We start from the raw sequence: 18,210 nt of genomic DNA, 5'->3' as shown, positions 1-18,210 counted from the left end.
TTAAAGAAAGACATGGTGATTCCTATACCAAGGGCTTGTTTGCTGTTTCGCCCAGACTTGGGAAGTTGCCCTGGGCTATTATCATGGGCAATGCTGGGGCGGCGATCGCGTGTTCCCTGGGCATCTAACTCGAGCGGTCGGAGTTGGAGGTTTACATAATCATGAGAACGGTTATGATATAACGTGGATGCATAAGTTATTGATACATTACATGCCAGGAAGTGTAAAATGTATGAAGTAAGGGAGTGAGGGAGAGGGAGGGTCAGGGGGAAGGAACGGCCGGTTCAACTGGGTTTGCTTGATCTCTGCTTGTTCTTGAGACTAATAGGTGTCCAATTTACAGTAAAATGTATTAACTGATTATTTGTCTGTGTGTAAAGACTTCATTACTTTTATTGTAGCTATAATGCTAGTGATGATTTTTGTTGTATATATAAAGTGTGTTAATTCATATGTATATATAGCTACAAATTTATAAAAATGTTTATATACATATACATACACACGTGTGTGTGTGTACACATTCACACATATATATATTTATATATGTGTTTATATTACTCATATTTTTTATATTATATATATATTTATATATATATACATTTATATATATTATGTATACATTTATATATATTATATATATATTTATACATATGCATATACATATTATATATGTATAACATTTGTATTCATATATATATATATATATATATATATATATATATATATATTCATATGTATATTATATATGTGTATATATATATTATATATCTCTCTATATATATAATACATACATACATACGTATGTATATATATGTATATAAACATACATACATAAGTGTATTATATATAACATATAATATATACATATATATAACATACATAATATATGCATACATATATATAACATAATATATACTATATATATATATATATATATATATATATATATTCATGTGTGTGTATACATATAGACATATTCATACATATATACACTTACATAGATATACGTATATGTAAATATATATGTGCATATACATTTATATACATACACATATTTATATATATATACATATTCACACACACAGTCGGACGGGCCTCGACGCAAGATTATTCTTAGTACAAAAAAACGGTCTTGTTTTCGTTTTGTACAATAAATTATCTTCAACTGATACATAATATAGATAGCGTGATAAAACTTTCTGTGGCTTTATAAATGCATAAAGATTTTTATGATTTTTCTAAGGGAATTACACATTTTATTTGCACCCTGGAATACCCGGTGATTCCTCTGACAAAGAATGGTCGAGGTCTGGGCGTCGCAGCTCCCCTCAGCCCCCACATTTCGCTCCAAAGTGCGATGATTCGGCCCAGACAGCCACGCCTACGGCTAGACCAGTTCCTTCCCCTGATCCTCCCTCTCCTTCACTCCCTTACTTCTTCCTAGATTCACAATCCTGACATGTATCAATAACTTACACACTTTGTATGCGCGTTATGTTATAACCGGTCTCATGATTATGTAGATCCTGCTAGTTACTAAGAAGGTCGCTCAACAGAATGCCAAACACACAGATTACTCTAAGATAATCTTACAATATATGAAGACGTGCTCATGGTGTAGTGGTTATCACATCTGTCTAACACACAGAAGGTCCCAGGTTCGAGCCCTGGTGAGCACAAACGTTTTCTCATAGAAGTTACGTTAGAGTAAAACTTTCACAGGTTTGTAGCAACGATCTTTGTGTAACCACTTAAATCTAAATATATTTTCCAATACAAAACTAGTGTATTTTGTAATTATTACATTATAATTACGATAAGTCCTGAATGCTGATAGTGCATACTCCTGTTCGTTTAGTTTGCTTAAACGAAAATATCAGACAAGATAAAACAAATTACCCTTACGTTTCGTTGCAGTGGTAGTAAGCAATTACAATTCTTAATGGGATTACGAAACCCAGACACTCCTGCGCTGGCCTCCGTCCTCCTAAACGTTATCAATGATGCTTTCTTTCCACGTGTCCTGTTATATACTTGTAATGTTATTTGGGTAGCATCTTCTGAAGGTCTCTCGAAAAGCCTGTTGTCATTGTGGATATCAAACGAGCATGATTTATAAATAACCAAATAACCAAAACTTATAACCAAGCAATTAAAGCTAACTACCGTTATTGCTTTCGCTGTATATTGATTACAAATGTTTAAAAGGAAAAATGGAAGGCTTAATGTTCTTAAAGTTCGTTAACTTAGAAAAATATTAATTAGCCAGAAAATATGGAAATGCGAAATGTTGCAATTCCCCAATTATAAGTATCTCGTGTTTGGTTTTAATGTGTAGTACTTAGATTACATCTCATATTTCTGGTATATTGTAAACAAGTAATGTAAAAGCAAGAGCTTACGTTAGTATTTTCGTATCTATTATTTTTCTTATTCTATATATCATTGAGAACAATATATAAATCTATCTTCGTCTGTATTTTTCCGTAAGTTTTATATACATACATAGATTAATCTCAACAATACTGTAGTTTGTCAGCAACTCCGACCGCCCAGAATGGATGCCTAGGGAACACGCTTCGCCGCCGCAGCATTGACCAGGGCAGCCTTTAGCCAAGAGTTATGACCCAGGGTAACTGCCCAGGTCTGAGCGAAAGCATCAAACAAGCCCTCGGCCTCGGATTCACCCTTTCTAGCCTGGCCGTGCCTTTACTTTAGATTCCAGTGCTAATTATGGCTATAAGCCAAACTATAACAGTTTACGGAGTGCACATGCTGCTGCCTAACACACAGATTAAAGGCATGATTTATATATAATGATACACGACCTTGCCAGGATTCGAACCTGGAATCTTCTGATCCGTAGTCAGACGCGTTATCCGTTGCGCCACAAGGCCTTACTTGCAATAAGAAATATACTTTGGAAAAAAAGAACTAATGCCAACGAGGAATCTTTGAACCAAGACTCATGGTGTTTCTCAAAATCTAAATAATTAGGCTAGCCAACGAGCACATGTATTGAGGTTTCACTAATCAATTGTTTTAAGGTTGTATAGTTAGTAAGCCTACATTTTAAGTTCACTAATGCTCTGAAAAGCCTCATGCAAACGGACAGCATCATTTGAGCTTTCAAGAAAGGATTCATATGATGACCGTACATCCCAATATATACAATTTATATATATATACTTAATTAAGTCTCGCATCACTTAACCAATATACCAGCATGAAATACTATGAATTTTATTATAAATGACGATATGAGCGTGCTTTAATTTTCTTCAAATCTATAGACGATGAGATGTAAAATTATTCTTAAAAAGTAATAAAACATCGATCGGGTGTGAAGATAATTCATCAAAGTCTGTTAGAATACTGTATTCTGGCGATTACTGTGTCCGCGAGTTTTTTTTTTCAGATCAAATGTCTTACCCTCCAGTGGTTAAGAGGCCATGCATCATCTATACTACATTGCGCAAATCGGAATGCTTTCCCGTACCAGTTGTAAGTTGCAGTTTGCACAATGCAAGGTTTGGTTACTGTAATTTTATATTATGTATTGATTATGATTTTATGAAGAGAAGTTCTATTTCATTATTAATTTATTCTCTGTAAGGGGGGGGGGGGTTGGTTTGCGAAGTTCTAGCTTCGCCCGGGCCTTCTAGATATGGCCCGGCCTGTGTCAGCTTTTTTACGGCTGTCTCATTGAGTTGTCTGACACTCGGTGCTTACCGTGGCGGCGGGATTGCCAGCAAGCGCTCCTGCCGCCATGGTGTAAGCATTTCGCATAGCCTCTTTACCAGCACGGCGGCTGTTGTGGGCGGTCCATGTCTCAGGAATTGTGTATGGTTACAATTTTCTAGGTAGTGGACTAGTGTGGCGTTCGGCTCGCCGCAGTGCTTGCAGCACCATTCATCGCGTTCGATTGTTGGGATAATCTGCCATGCACAGTGGTAACCTAGGCGCATTCTGTGAAGAATGACTTCGGTACCTCTGTTGCTTACTTCAGAGAGTGCCAGTGGTTCAGAGCCTGTGGCGTCTGAGTACCAGCTGGCCGAGGGGGAGGTTCTCGTTTCCTCTCTGTGGAGCTGCCGTAGGAAGGTACGACCGACCAAGGCACACTTCTCCATAAGTAATTTTCGGCTCGGTTTTATCGTCATGGGATTTGGGGGCATACCCCTGCCAGCGGCAGCTAGTCTGTCAGCAAGCTCGTTCCCTCTGATGCCGATGTGGCTTGGGACCCAATTGATGATAATTCTTCTACCCTGAGCAAGAATTCTCTGTGCCATTGTGAGAATCGTGGTCAGTAGGTAGATGTTGTCTGTGGGTGAGCTGTGCTGAAGACAGTCAATGGCTGCCCTGGAGTCTGTGTGTATGACCACGTGTCCTTCCCTTAGGGACGCGTGGCCTAGGGCTCCCATGATTGCAACTGCCTCTGCCTGTAGCGAGGAGGCGTTGTCTGTTACCCTCATGGATCGCGTGGCATCCCTAGCTGCAAAGCCGGCGCCTGCAGTGTGGCTCAAGGGATCGACCGATCCATCCGTGTAGTATGTTCTACTACCCGGAGGAGTGATGGCTGCAATGACCCTGTGGGCTTCTGCCTTTAGGCTAGGCATGGGGTATAGGCTCTTTTTCATTGACAGGTTCATTATGTTGAACTCTATCAGGCTCAGTGCCCACGGCGGGGCTTCGGCAAAGTCGGGGTGGGGGGAGTCCATGCCCTTAGCAAGAAGCTGTTCTTTGAGCTGATGGCGTATCAACACCCTGGCTGTATGAGACAGCCAGGAGTTGTTTGCAACGAGCTCGTTGTCTTGTTCGAGGCATCTGACTAATTTTTGTCTTAGGCTTGTGTTCCTGGGAGCCTGGATGACCTTTGACAGAAATTGTGTTGCCGTTAGATCGATTCGTGAGTCCAGGGGGAGAAGGTTTGCCTCCATCAGGAGGTTGAGGACCTTCGTCCACCTCGGGGCACCCAGAATGATCCTGGCAGCTTCATTTTGGACTGTTTCTAATTTGTCTGTGTGCTTTTTCTTTGCAGCAATTAGAGCGACTGAGGCATAGTCCACAATGGGCCGGACAGCATGTACATAGAATGATCTTAGTACTTTGTGTCTGGCCCCTATGCGTCTCCCAGTCATTGCTCTCATGACAGACAGTCTTGCTTTGGTTCGGTCAACCAGGTACTGGACCTCCTTATGGAAGGAGAGGGTCCGGTCTATCCTTACCCCAAGGTATAGGTAGTCCTTGACCCATTCTAATTCCACTCCCTGGATTTTCAGTCTTGTGCCTCGAACTCTCTGTCTTAAAGCCATGGCTTTGGATTTGGCAGCAGAGATCTTTAGTCCCGTCCTACAACACTCCTCTGACACGAGGTCCAGACAACGCTGGGCTTTATTCTGGCTGCGTGGTCCAGTGGAGGTGATAGCGAGATCGTCTGCATACGAGATGATCTGGCACCCCACTGGGAGGTTTATGTTGAGGATACAGGACATTAAAGTGTTGAATAGGGCTGGACTGAGAACCCCACCCTGTGGCGTTCCATTTTCGAGCGGCATGTGCTGCGATAGGTGACCCTGGAATTTGACATTGGCAGTCCTGTTCCTGAAGTAGTCACCTATCCAAGCCAAGAGCTTTCCTCTGATTCCCTTCTGGATCAGGCTTTCCTGAATGGCAAGCGGACTTGCCAGTTCAAAAGCCTTCTCCAGGTCAAGGAATACCACCACAGCTGGGCCCTTGCTGATTGTGCTTAAGAGCGTGGCTAAGCTGTGTGCTGTGCCCATGCCCCTTGTGAACCCGTGAAGGTGTTCGTGCGGGGGTCCCGTTTTCCATTGAAGCCGGTTTAGTACCATCCTCTCAGCCGTCTTGGCCAGGCAGCTGAGCAGAGAGATGGGGCGGTACTTCCCCGGCTCCTTTGGTTTTGGGACGGGAACTATGGTAGCCCTCTTCCAACTCTGGGGTAGAGTGGAAGTTTCCCAGGACTTGTTGATAAGTTGCAAGAGTGCACGCTCACCTGCTAGTCCTAGGTGGGAGATAATGGGGTACGAGATCCCATCAGAGCCCGGGGCTGTGTTGGAACTGGTTTTATAGGCTTTCCTTAGTTCCCTCAGAGAAAAGATAACGTCTGAGTTATCGGGTTCGGCTGCCCTTTCTCTGATCTGAGCGTGTCTGTCTGGCTGTAGACGCTCTTGTCTTGCCCTCAGCTCGGCTGGCAGACTGTTGCTGCTCGTTCTCGCAGAGAACTCGTGCGCCAGTCTGTTAGCCTCTGCTTGGGGGTCGTGATGGGTGCACCTCGGGGCTGAGCGGCTGAAGGTCGCTTGACCCGTTGCCACAGCTCTGAAAGGGTGGTTTGGTGGTCGAAGGACTCACACCATTCCAGCCACTTTTCCTGCCTGACTCTGTTGGCAGTTTCCTTGGCATCCGTGACAGCTTCCCTTAGGAGGGATAGGTTGTCAGGGGTTCTTTGCCTTCGGAATAGTTTTCGGCACATGTTCACCCTGTGGTTGACCTCCCTGATCTCGTCATTGAAGTACCAGGCGTCTTTGTGACTTCTGGACCCAGGCCGAGTTTTGGGTATGGTCTGTGAGGCTGCTTCATTAATGGCGTTTAGCAGGCTGGCTTCGAGCACTTCCACATTTTCGCTTTGTGGGGGATTGTTGCATCTCAGACAGAGGGCCAAGGCGTTTTGAAACGCCTGCCAGTTGGCCTTGTCTGTTTTCCATCTTGGATTTGGTCTTAGGATTTCGGCTGGGCCAGCATCCATGAGGGTAGTTATAGTGCCGTAATGGTCACTTGTGACGGTCTCATCGACACACCAGCCAATCCTCCCCACCAGAGTCGCAGTGGCCAGGGTGAGGTCTAGGACCCCTCCTCTGACATGCGTTGGCTCTTGGGTGTTGAGGAGAGCGATCTCAGGGAATGTCTCTAGCACGTCGGCTATGTGATAGCCGGCCGCATCCGGTGCCCGGCAGGGAGCCAGGATGGGGTGGTGTGCATTGAAGTCTCCCCCTATGATCACTCGGTCGTGTGCAGCAGAAGCACAGACCTGGCTGATGTCTAAGCTTTTACAGCGTGGCCGGCTGTACACATTGTACAGTTTGAGGGCCCCCCGGCCAGGTGAACCTCGACGGCAAGGGATTCAACATCATCTCCACAGTGCGATGCATCGGCTATTGCGGAGCAGGGGATTGTTGCTCTCACAAGGGTGATCAAGCCTCTCTTGCCAGGTGTTCGTGGCAGTGTGAAGGCATGGTACCCTGAGAAGCGAACAGTGTCCACTGTTAATGTCTCCTGGAGCATGACAATGTCAATGTTCCTTGATCGCACTACTGCTTGGAGAAAAGCGTTCTTTGCAGAGAAGCTATTGATGTTCCACTGTAGGATGCTTAGATGGTGTGTCATGATGTTACTCAGTGATAGTTACATCAGAGACATCGTCGGAGTCTGACAACTCCATTGCGAGGTCCTCGCTAGTTGAGGGCTCCTCGTCTGTTGTCAGGCTATCCTTGGGTCCACTGGGGGGTGGAGAGCCTTTGGTAGCTCTGACTTTGGTTGGTTCGGCTTTTCTCTCAGGCTTTTTCTTGGCTGGCCTTGCTGGCCTTGCCTGGGCAAGGTCAGCGTGATCTGGCTCTGACTGCACATATTCAGCCTGTTTTGGCTCTGCCTGTGAAGGCATGGCCTGGTTTGGAGTGGGGAGGGGAGTCTCGTCCTGGGGTGAGGGTGAGGCTGGTTTTTCTCTAGCCAGCTTTCTTCCCTTCAGGGCTGCGACAGTCTGGGTCATTGCCGTCATGGCGACCGAAACTGCCTTCTCGGCCTCCTCACTCGACCTCCCCAGGGCTGTTGCTACTGCTGTGACAACAGCAGTTAACAGGAGAGTCATATCGTCCTCGTCAAAGAGGAGATGATCATCTGTTGGGGAGGTTTTTGTGGTGCTCTTAGAAACTTTTTTCTTTAGTTTCTTTTTCTGCACCTTTGGCATTGTCGGAAACTCCTTTTTGTTGGAGACATCCGGTGTCGGCTGGGGGGCGGCTTCCTTCCTCTTAGGAGGTCGGGGGGCCTTTTCGCTTCTCTGTAAGCACCACCCCTATGCGCAAAACTTTAGGTATTCGGTCACCTCACCATACAAAATGAAATCAAGGTGTTGAACTCCTGATTTAAGTTGATACCCAAACTCGTTTATGACTCACCATTAACAACTGATTATAACTGATATGATTTTTCCACTAACGAATGTAAAGAAATATCTGTACCAATTACCACTGATACGTTTTCATTACATTCGTCCTGTGTAATCGGCATTAACGTCAATTTTTTTAAGCAGTTTTACTCGACTTTGTCAGCCTTTAAAGATGAAGTTCTGTACGTTGTCGCATGTTGCAGTTGAGCAACAGGATGAGTGGTGACTCTGCAGATCGGGCAAAATAAATTTAAGTATCAATTAATTACTGTTATCTTTCGTGAAAGGTTCGCAGTATGTTTGGGTATCAATAACTCAGTATTTCTGAGCAAAATTACACAATAACGGAAAAATATAAGGGTGTCTATTGTTTAGTTATAGAACCCTTTTTCCTTTTGTGTTGCCCATATACGTAATAACCATTCCTAATGCTTGGATAATAATATATAGCATATAGATGCATATCGAGGTCCAAGCTGTTACTAAGCACACTCATACTAAAGGTAATCATTAGTCAGTAACCCACGACCTTGCCAGGATTCGAACCTGGAATCTTCTGATCCGTAGTCAGACGCGTTATCCGTTGCGCCACAAGGCCTTATTTTCAGTATATAATATACTCTGAAAACTCAAAAAACTAACATGCCAGCGAGGAATCTTCGAACCACGACTCCTCTCGAATCTCATGTAAATCTCTCTCAGCGGCCAAGTCGTTTCTCAAATTCTAATGAATCAAGCTAGCCAATGACCACATGCAACTAAGATACACTAATCAACTATTTTAACTTATATAACCAATAAGCCTACATATCAAGTCGTTTTCTCAAACGTCAGAAATGTCCAAGGGTGCGCAAGCCCTTGGGGAAAAGCAGGAGTTTCTCTAATCATATTTATTCCCTTAACGAGAGCATGACCAAATAATGAGAAGTTTAATAATAATGTAGTAATTCATACTCAATAAAAAGACTACGCACATATCTAAAATTTTCTCTCCGGGAATGAATTTTATTCGTCGAGGCAAGGGGGTCGTGGAGGGAAGGACAAATTTCTAAAGGGGCGTGGTAGCAAAAAGGCTAAGAACTACTGCTCTACACGAAATCATTTCCAAACCGCTTAACCGCCTATTTTCGGAACTCACTGGTCTGGATACTTTACATGTGTGTAAACAATAGGGTTTACCTTGATATTACTAGTGAGGTGAATTACATGAGGCCAGAAATGTCTGCATATAAGTATTTTCAACGAAATGCTCGAAGAAAAAATAACATGTAACTTTTCAATAGTCGGTTGATAGTGAGACAGACGATGGCATTTTTGTGATATATTTACGACTAGGGTTCGATAATAGTGCATAGGGGGAACGGAATTTGTATTATGGAAGATACTGGAAGCTCTATGTATTTCACAGTAGTAAACGTTGATGTGGGGCATTGTGGCTCCATAGTCGATATTAGTCTATACATAGTGGGTTCACAGTCAGGTTGGTTCCTAAAGATTGGCAAAGTGAAGAGGAACCAACTGATCCCTCGGCGCTATCATAGAAGAATTAATATAAATAATCCAAACACAATGAATGAAAAAGAAAGTATTAAGATTAAGTAATATCCACAAGTTTTATATTCCATGTAAAATCTATAAAACTGTGCTTTATATCAAATATAAACAAATAAACAAAGAATCGTATCCAGTATCCTGTGAACACGGAACACAGCTTGTATTTTCCCAAATGACGTGATGAATAAACGTGCCAACTACACCTTCCGTTCAGTGTGAAAACGTCATTCGGGAGGCTAACAAAACGCCGTTGATTCGAGAATGAATTCGTGACGTCATAAGCCATGTCGAACATGGACATGATAATGGAAGGCTGAACAAAACTATTAAGAAAGGCGCTAAAATCATGAATAAACAGATCTTCATAACGAAATAAAAAGAAAAATACATGCATAAAAAATACAATAGGTAAAATATAATATAGACAATTCTTAATATGAAAACAAAGTTTCCATTGATGAAAGAAAGTGACTGTGGGAGGCTGGCAGGGAGATGACAGCTGTTGGATGCCATCTCACAGCGTAGCAATGGCATCTTCTCTATAAATATATTTTACCCTGTAAAGTAGTACGGACTTGCGGGGTACTCCCTCTGTCCATCGACCTCACTCACTCTGACCTGTGTTTTGCTCGAGAAGTCACACGGCAAATGTGTAAACACTTATTTGTGGTTAAACTTACTTTTTGGCTTGCCTTTTGTTATGCACCATTATAGTGATACAATTGCAACCTGCGAAATCAAAATGTCAGGGGCTATAAGGAGAATTATATTAGTTATATTTTCTTATGAATGTCAAAATATCTTTTCTTAACCTAAGACATACATTTTCTAAAAGTTTAGAACCCGATAAGCTCTTGCAGCAAGATATTTACTGTACAAATGTTAATCGATTCTTGTGGAACGTCAAAGGTTGATTGGCAGTACAGTGTGTTACTATAGTTGTTTTATTGACGACAAAACCGGTCGAAATGATAGTGTAAAGATAGGCCTTGTGAAGCACTCGTTAATTCTGATATCTGGATGTTTTTTTCGATTTAGTATACTCATAAAGATGTGATTATGTAAGTCTTAAATGCAAGACATTATTTTAGGAAATTACCGTTTATTGAATCATGAAAATGGTTGACAATGCGCAGAATTATATTTTTCCTCAAGAAATAGTTTAATAGTTAATCAACACTAGTGATTATTGTATGCCCTCTATTTCCATTCTACCTTAAAGTGCTTGAATGTATTAAGACCCCCCCCCCCCCTTAAAAATAAATATATAAAATAAAAATGAAGAAATTCTGAAATACTTTATCCTTGTCCAGTCCTTTACTTAAATTCCTATGTCCTTGTTCCTACTTCTCAACTTGGATGGAAACAAGCGCCCTCTTTCGTTTAACTACAGAGGGAGGATAAGTGAGAACAGACTTTACGTAACACTAGTTATACTGTATCAGTTCAATGGGGATAGACTAAACTTTGTATATTTATTAACAACACTTCATGGACAGTAATTTATGATTCGAATCCATAAGTTTCGAATCACATCTCGTACGCAGAAGTAAAGCAAACCAATTGTGTGTGGTTATCTGCTAGTTTTTTTTTTTTTTTTTGTTTTTTAATGTAGGGTAGGTTGTATATAATTTGAGCAATTTAAAAGAGAACAAGTTAAAAAAAAAAAAAAAAAAAAAAAAAAAAAAAGAGAGGGATCAGAAGAAAATCTTAATAATTGATAGACTTCGTAAGTATTAGCATGTATTTCAGACTTTGCCTATTTGTTTATTTATCATTTTTAAACTGTGCAATGTGCAAGAGAAATATGGCCTTGTGGCGCAACGGATAACGCGTCTGACTACGGATCAGAAGATTCCAGGTTCGAATCCTGGCAAGGTCGTGGGTCAATGACTAATGAATACCTTTAGTACGAGTCTGGTGAGTTACACCTTGGACCTCGATATGCATTTATCTACTCTTACCCAGGCAATTGTTCCATTAGGAATGCTGATAACGTATATGGGCAACAGAAAAGGAGAAAGGATTATGAAACTATATAATAGACACCTTTATATTTTCCGGTACTGTTTCATTTTGTAATTCCCTGTTTCTGAAATACTGAGTTATTGATACCCAAGACTGGGAATCATTCAATTAGAATTTTAGCAAATTTTGAGTACCTTTATCGGAAGAACAGTAATTAATTGATACTTAAATATATTTTGGCCGATCTGCTCATTCTGTTGCTCAACTGCAACATGCGACAACATACAGAACTTCATCTTTAGAGGTTGACAAGGTCGAGAAAAACTGCTTCAAAATATTGACGTTAATGCCAATTATATAGGACGAATTATCGTCATTTATAATTAAATTCATAGTAGTTATGCTGGTATATTAGTTTAATGATGCGAGACTGTAGCAGCAACCTGAAGCTCAGCATACTTTCCCAGGTTGGGTCACGCCAGGTCCGCCGCCGTGTCCGCGCTCATTGGACAGCGGGCTCCCCTCGTTCCCTGCGCGCTTACACAGCGCTTGTGTACGTAAGCCGCAGAGCCGCTGCGAGATTAAGAATATATATAAATTACACATATTGGACTATACGGGCATCATATGAAACCTTTCTTTAAAACTCAAATAATGCTATCCATTTGCATGAGGCGTTTCGGAGCATTAGTGTACGGTTTAGAAGACAACTTGACATGTAGGCTTACTATTTATGCAATCTTAAATCAAAGGATCATTGAAACTTTATTACATGTGGTCGTTGGCTAGCTTAATTAGTTAGATTTGGGGAAACACCATGAGTCTTGGTTGAAAGATTCTTTGCTGTCATGTTAGTTTTTTTTCCAAAGTATATTTATTATTGCAAGGAAGGCCTTGTGGCGCAACGGATAACGCGTCTGACTACGGATCAGAAGATTCCAGGTTCGAATCCTGGCAAGGTCGTGTACCCTTATATGTAAATCACGCCTTTAATCTATGTGTTAGGCAGCAACACGTGCAGTCCGTCGTGTTACAGTTTGGCTTATAGCCATAATTGGCGCTGGAATTTAAAAGGCTAGGAATGGAAAATCCCAGACCAAGGGCTTGTTTGATGCTTTCGCCCAGACTTGGGAAGTTACCCTGGGCCATTGTCTGCCACTGGAAATGTTGCGGCGTGTTCCCTGTGCCTCCAATTCTGGGCGGTCGGAGTTGCTGACAAAGTGCAGTATTGTTAAGATTAATTTATGTATGTATATAAATCTTACAGAAAAATATAGACGAAGATAGATTTTATATTATTCTCAATGATATATAGAATAAAAAATAAAAAATTATACGAAAATACAACATAATTAGACGCGTAAGCTCTTGCTTGACTTTTGCTACTTTACATTATTTGTTTACAATATACCGGAAACATGAGATGTAATCTAAGCACTGCACATTAAAACCAAACTCGAGATACTTAACTAGTTCTATTTTTCTAATTGGGGAAAAGCAACATTTCAAATTTCTATGCTTTTTGGCTTTTAAACATTGTAATCAATTTACAGCGAAAGCAATAACGGTGGTTAGCTTTAATTGCTTGCTTATTAGTTTTGGTTATTATAAATCGTACTCGTGTGATATCCACAATGGCAATAGGCTTTTCGAGAGACCTTCAGAAAATATAGCAGGACACGTGAAAAGAAAGCATCATTGATAAAGTTTGAGAGGACGGAGGCCAGCGCAGTTTCTGACGACCGAATTCAAATCTTTTATCAATATTATGATATTAATGCAATCCTATTAAGGAAAGTAATTGCTCACCAACACTGGAATGAAACAGTTTATGTTTTTTCTTGTCTGATACTTTGTGTTGATAGTTACGTTTAGCTTTTACATAATGTTTTCGTTTAATTAAGCAAACCAAACAAACATGAGTATGCAGTATCAATATTCAGGGCTTGGGTATCATATGGTAATTACAGTATAAACAAGTTTACTATTGGAAAATTTATTTAGATTCAAGTGCAGTTACACGATTGAGGCCGCATACAAAATCTTGACAATGCAGCCATTAAAAATATGATGTCAGGAATTGAAACTTAGGAAGTTGTGAAGGTGTACATTCAAGATCGTTGCTGCAAACCTCTGGAACTCTTACCTTAACGTAACTTCTCTAAGAAAACGTTTGTGCTCACCAGGGCTCGAACCTGGGACCTTCTGTGTGTTAGACAGATGTGATAACCACTACACCATGAGCACGTCTTTTTTAAATGAAAGACTATCTTAGAGAAATCTGTGTGTTTGACCTTTTTAGTAACTAGCAGGATGTACATAATCATGAAACCGGTATAACGCGGAGTTATTGATACATTGCATGCCAGGAAATGTGAATAAGTATGGTGAAGTAAAGAACTGAGTAAGAGGGAGGATCAGGAGAAGGAACTGGTCTAGCCGTAGGCGTGGCTGTCTGGGCCGAATCATCGCACTTTGGAGCGAAATGTGGGGGCTGAGGGGAGCCCGCGACGCCCAGACCTACACCGTTCTTTCACAGAGGAAATCACCGGGTACTCCATGGTTAAGATAAGTAAGTTTATTTACCACCCTGGCTATCTGGGCAATCATGATTACAGTTTTATATACATATGACACAGTACAGTAGTCTGTGACTACTGTAATTGTACATGGTAATATAGAAACATGTCATACATCATACAAAAATAATACGTTGATATGATCTTGCCGTGTTTACATAACACTGTGTTTTTTTTTTTTTTTTGTTGTTGTTGTTGTTTACGGCAGTTTTACATAGTAAATTTAGGATATAATACGAGTATATCTTCCAATGTATCAGATGAAATGAAATATTCACATAGTTCTTTATACCTCATGTTAGGTGGTCTGAAAGGCTGTATCACATGACATTCCGAGATATAATGCTCAAGCGTTCGCTTGTTTTCTTCGTTACACAGTCTACATTTAGATTCATCTGCACTTCTTGCACCGTGCAGTTGCCAATACATTATGTAACCTAAACGTATTCTGGCAATAACCACGTCACATTGTCTGGTTTGACATCGGTGCCACCCATAGGAGGGCTTGCTATCTCTATACTGATCATAGTGCCTTATGGTACAGCTTTCAGGCCGAGTGTTTGTTCACCGTATCTTTGCTACAGGCGTCCTTCGCCAATTTGTCGACGTGGTCGTGCTTGCTTATGCCAACATGAGATGGTATCCATACAAATTGAATGTTAAAATTGCGCTATATTGCACAAGTTACGTTACGCTTAATGCAACTCACAATTTCCTCATCGCCACCTGCTTTGAAAGAATTTAGTGTCCGAAGAGCACTCTGAGAGTCACACAAAACTACTCCAGAGCCCCGAGACATTAAGAATTCCGTTGCAAGGAGTATACCTGCCAGCTCCGTTTGTGTAGTGCTGGCCCAATTTTGCACTCTCATAATAACTTGATGTTTTAGTAGGCCATTTTTGTATACAGTACAAGCACAACCAGCTTTGTATCCAGACTCTACGGATCCGTCAACGTAACACTCGTATACATCATAGACTCTGTGTGTTCCTTCACCGTTGCTAATGCAATTTGTTGTAACACGCAGTTATGTGCACTGTTTTTTTTGTGGTAGACACGTAAGGTGCACGATCAATTTTGATTTTTTCCATGGTGGAATGGATCGACCCTGTGGTATTTTACTAATTGGGACATTGAGCTTTGTAATGTTCATGGAGATTTTGCGTATTAGAGGGCGCGCGTGTGTGTGATTAGTCACGTCTGCTTGCGTGATTTTATGCTGCATTTGTTTTTTGAAGTCTGAAAGATACAAGGGTTCCCTCAGAGCTTTGTTCCGACCTCATGTTTACTATCCTTGCTGTTCTCGGGGCGCCGAGGATAATCCTCATGGCTTCATTTTGCACTACCTCCTAGCTATTTATTTCTGATTCTTTACACTGCAATAAGTGCAGTGCATGGTAGTCTACAACTGATCTTATAAAAGCCAAGTAAAACAGTCTAGCGAGCTTGACATTGATGCCATGTTCTCTTCCAACAAGAACTTTCAACGGTTTCAGTCTCTCCAAAAGTCTCTTTTTCAGGGAAAGGATCAGGTCTGCATCATTTATGTTCACCCCGAGATATTTATATTTATGACACATGTCAAGCTCTTGGTCACCTATGCGAAAAGTGGGTAGGGGTATGATACATGGATTGAGAACCATTGTTTTCTCAGTGGAGATGACTAATCCACACTCATGAGCCCTAGTTGTGAGTTTGTCGAGAATTATTTGCATCATCTCTTGTGATGATGCTTTGACACATATGTCATCAGCATAGCATATAATGGATTCACCATCTTGTGCATGAGGACATTGAACAACATAGGGCTGAGAACTCCTCCCTGTGGCGTCCCAAGTTCAAAAGATTGTGTGGTGGAACTTCTCACTGTGTAATTTCCTTAGAGAAATTATACAAATCTTTATGTATTTAAAAAAAAACTAACGAAAGTTATCACACCATCTATATTACTTGTAGATCGCCGTCCGACTGTGTGTGTGCGTGAATATGTAATATCAGTACATAAAAAAGGAGATTTTTTTAAATTTAATTTCACATTAAAAAGTCAGTAGAAAAACATTGTAGTACTCGATATGCTGGTATGATTTTTAATTGCAAGCAAATATTGTGGAAGCTGGCCGGAAAGTATCAAAATGTTTACTATCAACTTGATACTAAATGAACAGACGTTTCAACAGATTCCAGTAATGTACGCGTAAAGGGCAAACGTGTATCAGAGTGTATCAAAGTGTTAGGGCCTCCGGAAATGTTACAAAACAGGACTTATGTGTATATATGAATGCGCATATACTTTTACATACATTTATTTTTATATATGTATATATATATATGTGTGTGTGTGTGTATAAGTGTGTATGCAGACGCTCATGTGCATATATATGTATGTATATATACTGCAAATGTTATATATTACATATAATACACATACATATATCTTTGTATTTATGTATACATATATTTATTTGTATATATGTATACATATATTTATTTGTATATATGAATACATATATTTATGTATGTGTGTATGCACGCATACGTATGTGTGTGTGTGTATTATATATGTAATTGTGTGTGAATCTGTGTGTATATATATATAGATATTATTTGAATATATATAATCTCTATATATGTAAATATATACGATATACGATATTCATATATGCAATATATATAATATATATGAATATATATATAATATATGAATATATATAACATATGTAAATCTATCTATCTCTATATATATATTATATAAATAATATATATATCTATGTATATAGACATACACGCGTGAATATGTGTGTATATATGCATATGTATATTATATATATATGTGTGTGTATGTGTGTGTAGTTATTTATATTGTGTGTTTGAATTCATATGTTTATAGGTACACATAAATAGAAATGTGTATAGATATGCACACACGTGTGTGCATATGTGTGTGTGTGTACACATACGACATATATTATATATATATATATATATATATATATATATATATATATATCATACCATATGTATATATATTACATTTTATATATATGAACAAAAAATCACAATATTTCAATAATATAACTACAAATCAATAATAAAATCAATGTAACGTTCTGCCTACAAATTTTACAGACCCATTCTCTTGCGCCTGGAACAAAAAAGAAATTATCTTTCAGCAACAAAAATCATCACTAGCATTATAACTACAATAAAGGTAATGAAGGTTTTACACACAGGCAAATAATCAATTGATAATGTTTAATATAAATGGGAAACCTTTTAATTACAAGAACAAGAAGAGATCAAGCAAAGACAAAATCTACTATAAGTTCTACAAAATGTCTATTACATAGTAGACGTGCTCATGGTGTAGTGGTTATCACATCTGTCTAACACACAGAAGGTCCCAGGTTCGAGCCCTGGTGAGCACAAAAGTTTTCATATTAAAATTATGTTAAAATAGGAGTCTCAAAGGTTTATAGCAACGATCTTGAATGTACACCCTCACAGCTTCTTAAGTTTCAGTTCTTGACATCATATATGTAATGGCTGTATTGTCAAGATATTAGATGCGGCTTCAATCGTGTAACTGCACTTGAATCTAAATAGATTTTCCAATACAAACTAGTTTATTTTGTAATTATTATACAATACTACCCAAGTCCTGGATACTGATACTGCATATTCTTGTTTGTTTGGTTTCTTTAATTCAACGAAAACATTGTACAAAAGCTAAACATGTAGCTATGAAGACAAAAGAAAAATATACACTTAAGTTCCATTCCAGTGGTACATCATGAGCACATCTTTTGAAAGTGACACTTATCTTACAGTACTCTGGTTGTTGGATGTTGTTAAATAATCTTCTTACTGACTGGCAAGGTTTACATAGTCATGAGAACGGTTATGATATGACGTGGATACATAAGTTATTGATAC

General features: G+C 39.8%; 7 non-coding genes across 7 annotated transcripts; 4 read left to right on the top strand and 3 right to left on the bottom strand.

The window, feature by feature from the left end:
• The first annotated feature begins 1,609 nt into the window (after window positions 1-1,609).
• On the top strand, window positions 1,610-1,682 carry Trnav-aac. Its single transcript has one exon. It is a non-coding gene; the product is annotated as a tRNA-Val (tRNA).
• Window positions 1,683-2,827: 1,145 nt separating this feature from the next.
• Trnar-acg lies at window positions 2,828-2,900 on the bottom strand. The gene has a single exon. It is a non-coding gene; the product is annotated as a tRNA-Arg (tRNA).
• A 5,801-nt stretch (window positions 2,901-8,701) lies between these two features.
• Trnar-acg lies at window positions 8,702-8,774 on the bottom strand. Its single transcript has one exon. It is a non-coding gene; the product is annotated as a tRNA-Arg (tRNA).
• Window positions 8,775-11,539: 2,765 nt separating this feature from the next.
• On the top strand, window positions 11,540-11,612 carry Trnar-acg. Its single transcript has one exon. It is a non-coding gene; the product is annotated as a tRNA-Arg (tRNA).
• A 976-nt stretch (window positions 11,613-12,588) lies between these two features.
• Trnar-acg lies at window positions 12,589-12,661 on the top strand. Its single transcript has one exon. It is a non-coding gene; the product is annotated as a tRNA-Arg (tRNA).
• Window positions 12,662-13,872: 1,211 nt separating this feature from the next.
• On the bottom strand, window positions 13,873-13,945 carry Trnav-aac. The gene has a single exon. It is a non-coding gene; the product is annotated as a tRNA-Val (tRNA).
• A 3,684-nt stretch (window positions 13,946-17,629) lies between these two features.
• Window positions 17,630-17,702, top strand: Trnav-aac. Its single transcript has one exon. It is a non-coding gene; the product is annotated as a tRNA-Val (tRNA).
• Window positions 17,703-18,210: the final 508 nt, after the last annotated feature.

The sequence above is a fragment of the Penaeus chinensis genome, chromosome 16 (assembly GCF_019202785.1).
Source record: "Penaeus chinensis breed Huanghai No. 1 chromosome 16, ASM1920278v2, whole genome shotgun sequence".
In the NCBI taxonomy this organism is placed as follows: Eukaryota; Metazoa; Arthropoda; class Malacostraca; order Decapoda; family Penaeidae; genus Penaeus; species Penaeus chinensis.
Note: the sequence above shows the minus strand (reverse complement) of the source record. Positions and strands in the feature narration are given on the sequence as shown.